Raw genomic sequence first — 8,347 nt, forward strand, 5'->3', positions numbered from 1 at the left:
ATAAGAAAAAGATTTTTGAAAAATATTTTAAAAGTTTTTGAAAATAAATAAGAAAAGTGAAAAAGATTTGATTTTTGAAAAAGATTTTGAAAAAGATAAGATTTTTAAATTGAAAATTTGATTTGACTCATAAAAACAACTAGATTTTAAAAAGTTTTGAAAAAGTCAACTCAAATTTTCGAAATTTATGAGTGAAAAAGGGAAAGATATTTTTTTGATTTTTGAATTTTTTATGATGAGAGGGAAAAACATGAAAAAGACTCAATGCATGAAAATTTTGGATCAAAACAATGAATGCATGCAAGAATGCTATGAATGTCAAGATGAACACCAAGAACACTTTGAATGTCAAGATGAACATCAAGAATTTATTTTTGAAAAATTTTTAATGCAAAAAAAACATGCAAGATACCATACTTAAAAAATTTTTCATGTATAGACACTATGAATGCAAGAATGCATATGAAAAACAAGAAAAGACACAAAACATGAAAACATTAAGATCAAACAAGAAGACTTACCAAGAACAACTTGAAGATCATGAAGAACACTAGAATGCATGAATTTTTCGAAAAATGCAAGATGAGTATGCAATTGACACCAAACTTTCAACTTGACTCAAGACTCAAACAAGAAACATGAAATATTTTTTATTTTTATGATTTTTTTATTTTTTTTTGGATTTTTGTATATTTTTTTCGAATAAAAATATAGGAAAAAGAAAATAAGGATTTCAAAATTTTTTAATATGAATTGCAGGAATCTTGTATTCTTAGTCTAAAGCTCCAATTCGAGGGTTAGGCATGGCTTAATAGCCAGCCAAGCTTTAGTATGTAACTCAGACATGCCACGGCTGACATTCCCATTAACTTGCCTCTATGCTGATGGTTGGAAGCCCATATCTAAAAGAATTAGACATGGCTTTACAGCCAGCCAGGCTTCAACATGCTTCATGAAACTCTAGAATTCATTCTTAAAAATTCTAAAGAAAAATAAATTTTTGAAAAGATTTATTTTTTTTTTTTGAAAACAGATGAGAAATTTTTGAAAGGTTTTTGAAAAATTTTTGAAAAATTTTTGAAAATAAAACAAAAAGAAAATTACCAAATCTGAGCAACAAGATGAACTGTCAGTTGTTCAAACTCGAACAATCCCCGGCAAGGTGCCAAAAACTTGGTGCACGAAATTGTGATCCCCGGCAACGGTGCCAAAAACTTGGTGCACGAAATTGTGATCTCAGGCAACGGCGCCAGAAACTCTGTACGCACGTCTTAATAAATCGTTTTTCATTCACAACTTCGATACAACTAACCAGCAAGTGCACTGGGTCGTCCAAGTAATAAACCTTACGTGAGTAAGGGTCGATCCCACGGAGATTGTTGGTATGAAGCAAGCTATGGTCACCTTGTAAATCTCAGTCAGGCAGATATAAAATAGTTATGGAGTTTTCGAACATAAATAATAAATAGATAGAAAATAAGGATAGAAACACTTATGTATATCATTGGTGAGAATTTCAGATAAGTGTATAGAGATGCTTTCGTTCCTCTGAACCTCTACTTTCCTGCTGTCTTCATCCAATCAGTCTTACTCCTTTCCATGGATGGCTTTATGTAAGGACATCACCGTTGTCAATGGCTACTTTTTATCCTCTCTGGAAAATGGTCCGATGCACTGTCACTACATGGCTAATCGTCTGGAGGCATCACCCTTGTCAATGGCTGCATCCCATCCTCTTGTGAAAATGGTCCAAATGCTCTGTCACAGCACGGCTAATCATCTGAGGTTCTCGATCATACTGGAATAGGATTCACCCTCCTTTTGCATCTGTCACTACGCCCAGCACTCGCGAGTTTGAAGTTCGTCACAGTCATTCAATCCCAGCGTCCTACTCGGAATACCACAGACAAGGTTTAGACTTTCTGGACTCTCATGAATGCCGCCATCAATCTAGCTTATGCCACGAAGATTCTGATTAAGAGATCCAAGAGATACTCATTCAATCTAAGGTGGAACAGAAGTGGTTGTCAGGCACGCGTTCGTGGGGAAATGATGATGATTGTCACGTTCATCACATTCAGGTTGAAGTGCGAATGAATATCTTAGAAGCGGAATAAGTTGAATTGAATAGAAAAATAGTAGTACTTTGCATTAATCTCTGAGGAACAGCAGAGCTCCACACCTTAATCTATGGAGTGCAGAAACTCTACCGTATGAAAATACATAAGTTATAATGGTTCAGGCATGGCCGAATGGCCAGCCCCCATGAAAGTCTAAGATAGCATAGAACAGATCAAAGATGTCTAATACAATAGTAAAAAGTCCTATTTATACTAAACTAGTTACTAGGGTTTACAGAAGTAAGTAATTGATGCATAAATCCACTTCCGGGGCCCACTTGGTGTGTGCTTGGACTGAGCTTGAATGTTACACGTGTAGAGGTCAATCTTGGAGTTGAACGCCAGTTTGTAACGTATTTCTGGCGTTCAACTCTGGCTTGTGACGTGTTTCTGGCGTTTAACTCTAGACAGCAGCATAGAACTGGCGTTCAACGCCCTTTTACGTCGTCTATACTTGGCCAAAGTATAGACTATTATATATTTCTGGAAAGCCCTGGATGTCCACTTTCCAACACAATTGGAAGCGCGCCATTTGAAGTTCTGTAGCTCCAGAAAATCTACTTTGAGTATAGGGAGGTCAGAATCCAACAGCATCAGCAATCCTTCTTCAACCTCTGAATCTGGTTTTTGCTCAAATCCCTCAATTTCAGCCAGAAAATACCTGAAATCACAGAAAAACACACAAAATCATAGTAAATTCCAGAAATGTGAATTTAACATAAAAACTAATGAAAACATCCCTAAAAGTAACCAGGTTCTACTAAAAACATACTAAAAACAGTGCCAAAAAGCGTATAAATTATCCGCTCATCAAACACCAAACTTAAATTGTTGGTTGTCCCTATGCAACTGAAAATCAAATAGGATAAAAAGAAGAGAATATACTATAAATTCCAAACTATCAATGAAACATAGCTCCAATAAGATGAGCGGGACTTGTAGCTTTTTGCCTCTTGAATAGTTTTGGCATCTCACTTTATCCTTTGAGGTTCAGAATGATTGGCATCATTGGCATCTCAGAGTTCAGATAGTGTTATTCGTTCTCCTAGTTCAGTATGTTGATTCTTGAACACAGCTACTTTATGAGTCTTGACCGTGGCCCTAAGCACTTTGTTTTCCAGTATTACCACCGGATACATAAATGCCACAGACACATAATTGGGTGAACCTTTTCAGATTGTGACTTAGCTTTGCTAAAGTCCCCAATTAGAGGTGTCCAAAGTTCTTAAGCACACTCTGTTTTTGCTTTGGACCTTGACTTTAACCGCTCAGTCTCAAGTTTTCACTTGACACCTTCACGCCACAAGCACATGGTTAGGGACAGCTTGGTTTAGCCGCTTAGGCCAGGATTTTATTCCTTTAGTCCCTCCTATCCACTGATGCTCAAAGCCTTGGGATCTTTTTTATTTACCCTTGCCTTTTGGTTTTAAGGGTTATTGGCTTTTTGCTCTTGCCTTTTGGTTTTAAGAGCTTTTGGCTTTTTCTGCTTTCTTTTTCTTTTTCTTTCTATTTTTTTTCGCCATTTTTTTTTCTTTTTTTTTTCTGCAAGCTATTTGTATTCACTGCTTTTTCAGATTATCAAATAACATGTCTCCTTGTCATCATTCTTTCAAGAGCCCACATATTTAACATTCATAAACAACAACTTCAAAAGACATATGCACTATTCAAGCATTCATTCAGAAAACAAAAAGTATTGTCACCACATCAATATAATTAAACTAAGTTCAAGGATAAATTCGAAACTCATGTACTTCTTGTTCTTTTGAATTAAAAACATTTTTCATTTAAGAGAGGTGATGGATTCATAGGACATTTATAACTTTAAGACAAAGTTACTAAATACTAATGATCATGTAATAAGACACTAACATAGATAAGCACTTAACATAAAGAAAATGAAAAATAGAAAATTTGAGAACAAGGAATGAGTCCACCTTAGTGATGGTGACGTTTCCTTCTTGAGGAACCAATGATGTCCTTGAGCTCTTCTATGTCTCTTGCTTGTCTTTGTTGCTCTTCCCTCATTGCTCTTTCATCTTTCTCTAATTTCATGAAGGATGATGGAGTGCTCTTAATGTTCCACCCTTAATTGTCCCATATTGGAACTTAATTCTCCTATGGAGGTGTTGATTTGCTCCCAAAAATTCTGTGGAGGAAAGTGCATCCCTTGAGGCATCTCAGGGATTTCATGGTGATGAGCTTCTTCATGCGTCTCTTGAGATCCATGGATAGGCTCTCTTGTTTGCTCCATCCTTTTCTTAGTGATGGGCTTGTCCTCATCAATGAGGATATCTCCCTCTATGTCAATCCCAGCTGAATTGCATAGATGGCAAATGAGGTGAGGAAAAGCTAACCTTGCCATAGTGGAGGACTTGTCAGCCACCTTGTAGAGTTCTTTGGGTTCGGGTTCTTACTTTGATCATGGTTCCTAGTGATCTATGCATTAGCATAGAACTCTTGAACCATTAGAATTCCGACTTGTTGGATGGGGTTTGTTAGAACTTCCCAACCTCTTCTTTGGATCTCATGTCGGATCTCCGGATACTCATTTTTCTTGAGTTTGAAAGGGACCTCGGGGATCACCTTCTTCTTGGCCACAACATCATAGAAGTGGTCTTGATGGGCTTTGGAGATGAATCTTTCCATCTCCCATGACTCGGAGGTGGAAGCTTTTGTCTTCCCTTTCCCTTTTCTAGAGGATTCTCCGGTCTTAGGTGCCATCAATGGTAATGGAAAAACAAAAAGCTTTATGCTTTTACCACACCAAACTTAGAATATTGCTCGCCCTCGAGCAAGAGAAAAAAGAAAAGAAGAAGAAGAAGAAGAAGATATAGAGGGAGAGTGAGGGAGGTGTTTCGGCCAAGAAGGGGAAGAGAGGGTTGTGTTGTGTGAAAATAAAGAAGAATGGAAGGGTTTATATAGTGTAGGGAGAGGGGTTAGGTTCGGCCATTTAGGGTGGGTTTGGGTGGGAAAGTGATTTTGAATTTTGAAGGTAGGTGGGGTTTATGAGGTAGGTTTATGGGGAAGAGTGGATGGATGTGAGTGGTGAAGGGGTAGTAGGGAAGAGAGCTTGAGGTGATTGGTGAAGGGTTTTGGGGAAGGGTGTTTATTGGGAAGAGAGGATGAATGAGAAGAGGAGAGAGTATGAGTGGAGGTAGGTGAGGATCCTGTGGGGTCCACAGATGCTGAGATGATCCTGTGGGGTCCACAGATCCTTTAGGGTTTTGGTGCTTGTTCTGGGCGTTCAGCGCCTAGATGCAGCATGTTTCTGGCGTTGAACGCCAGTTCTATGCTTGTTTCTGGCGTTCATCGCCAGCTTTCCTCAGTGTGCATTCCTGGCGTCTGAATGCCAGGATGTTGCTTGTTTCTGGCATTCAACGCCAGATCCATGCTCTGTTCTGGCGTTGAACGCCAGCCAAATGCTCCTTACTGGCGTTTAAACGCCAGTAAGTCCTTCCTCCAAGGTGTGAATTTTCTTCTGCTATTTTTGATTCTGTTTTTGATTTTTCTATTTATTTTGTGACTCCTCATGATCATGAACCTAATAAAACATGAAAGAACAATAAAATAAAAATAAATTAGAGAAATAAAAATTGGGTTACCTCCCAACAAGCGGTTCTTTAATGTCAATAGCTTGACAGTGGGCTCTCATGGAGCCACACAGGTGATCAGGTCAATTTTATAGACTCCCAACACCAAACTTAGAGTTTAGATATGGGAGTTCAACACCAAACTTAGAGTTTGGCTGAGGCCTTCCACCACCAAACTTAGAGTTTGACTGTGGGGGCTTTAGTTAACTCTGTACTGAGAGAAGCTTACTGTGCCTCTTTTCCATGTTTACAGAAGGATGACCTTGAGTTTTAAATACAAAGGAGTCCTCATTCAATTGAAGGACTAGTTCACCTCTATGAACATCAATCACAGCTCTTGCTGTGGCTAGGAAGGGTCTTCCAAGAATGATGGATTCATCCTCATCCTTCCCAGTATCCAGGATTATGAAATCAGTAGAGATGTAAAGGCCTTCAACCTTTACTAACACGTCCTCTACTTGTCCATAAGCCTCTTTTCTTGAGTTGTCTGCCATTTCTAATGAGATTCTGGCAGCTTGCACCTCAAAGATTCCCAGTTTCTCCATTACAGAGAGTGGCATGAGGTTTATTCCTGACCCAAGGTCACATAGAGCCTTCTCAAAGGTTATGGTGCCTATGGTACAAGGTATTAGGAACTTTCCAGGATCCTAGTTCTTCTGAGGCAATCTCAGTTGATCCAATGCATTTAGTTCATTGGTGAATAGGGGAGGTTCATCTTCCCAAGTCTCATTACCAAATAAATTGGCATTCAGCTTCATGATTGCACCAAGGAACTTGGCAACTTGCTCTTCAGTAACATCTTCATTCTCTTCAGAAGAAGAATACTCATCAGAGCTCATGAAGGGTGTAAGGAGGTTTAATGGAATCTCTATGTTCTCTATATGAGCCTCAGAATCCTTTGGTTCCTCAAAGGGAAACTCCTTGTTGATCACTGGACGTCCTAGGAGGTTTTCCTCCTTGGAATTCACATCCTCCCCTTCCTCCTTGGATTCGGCCATGATGGTTATATCAATGGCCTTGCACTCTCCTTTTGGATTTTCTTCTGTATTGCTTGGGAGAGCACTAGGAGGGGTTTCAGTGATCTTCTTACTCAGCTGGCCCACTTGTGCCTCCAAATTTCTAATGGAGGACCTTGTTTCATTCATGAAACTCAGAGTGGCCTTAGATAGATCAGAGACTAAGTTTGCTAAATTAGAGGTATTTTGTTTTGAGTTCTCTGTCTGTTGCTGAGTGGATGATGGAAAAGGCTTGCTATTGCTAAACCTGTTTCTTCCACCATTATTAAAGCCTTGTTGAGGCTTTTGTTGATCCTTCCATAAGAGATTTGGGTGATTTCTCCATGAGGGGTTATAGGTGTTTCCATATGGTTCACCCATGTAATTCACCTCTACTATTGCAGGGTTCTCAAGATCATAAGCTTCTTCTTCAGAAGATGCCTCTTGAGTACTGTTGGATGTAGCTTGCATTCCATTCAGACTCTGAGAAATTATATTGACTTGCTGAGTCAATATTTTATTCTGAGCCAATATGTCATTTAGAGTATCAATTTCAAGAACTCCCTTCTTCTGAGGCGTCCCATTACTCACAGGATTCCTCTCAGAAGTGTACATAAACTGGTTGTTAGCAACCATGTCAATAAGTTCTTGAGCTTCTGTAGGCGTTTTCCTTAGATGAATGGATCCACCTACAGAAGTATCCAATGAAATCTTAGCTAATTCAGACAGACCATCATAGAATATATCCAGGATGGTCCATTCTGAAAGCATGTCAGAAGGACACTTTTTGGTCAGTTCCTTGTATCTCTCCCAAGCTTTATAGAGGGATTCACCTTCTTTCTATCTGAAGGTTTGAACATCCACTCTAAGCTTACTCAGCTTTTGAGGAGGAAAGAACTTGGCTAAGAAAGCCTTGACGAGCTTATCCCAAGAGTTCAGGCTATCCTTAGGTTGAGAGTCCAACCATATTCTAGCTCTGTCTCTTACAGCAAACGGGAAAATCATGAGCCTGTAGACTTCAGGATCTACTCCATTAGTCTTAACAGTATCACAGATCTGCAAGAATTCAGTTAAGAACTGAAAGGGATCTTCAGATGGAAGTCCATGAAACTCGCAGTTTTGTTGCATCAGAGAAACTAATTGAGGTTTAAGCTCAAAATTGTTTGCTCCAATGGTAGGGATGGAGATGCTTCTTCCATGTAAATTGGAATTAGGTGCAGTAAAGTCACCAAGCATCCTCCTTGCATTATTATTATTTTCGGTTGCCATCTCCTCTTCCTGTTCGAAAATTCCTGCAAGGTTGTCTCTGGATTGTTGTATTTTAGCTTCTCTTAGTTTCCTCTTCAGAGTCCTTTTAGGTTCAGGATCTGCTTCAACAAGAATGTTCTTGTCCTTGCTCCTGCTTATATGACAAAGAAGGGAATAACAAAGAAAATATGGAATCCTCTATGTCACAGTATAGAGATTCCTTTGTGTGAGTAGAAGAAGAAAAGAATGTAATGTAAGGAAAGAGAAGGGAGGAGAATCCAAACACAAGGGTGAGGAGAGCAGAGATATGAGATGAAGAGAGGTGTTAGTAAGTAATTAAATAAATAGAAGAGGGTGAGGGAGAAGAGAATTTCGAAAATAAATTTTTTAA

This window comes from Arachis ipaensis, chromosome B09 (assembly GCF_000816755.2).
Source record: "Arachis ipaensis cultivar K30076 chromosome B09, Araip1.1, whole genome shotgun sequence".
NCBI lineage: Eukaryota > Viridiplantae > Streptophyta > Magnoliopsida > Fabales > Fabaceae > Arachis > Arachis ipaensis.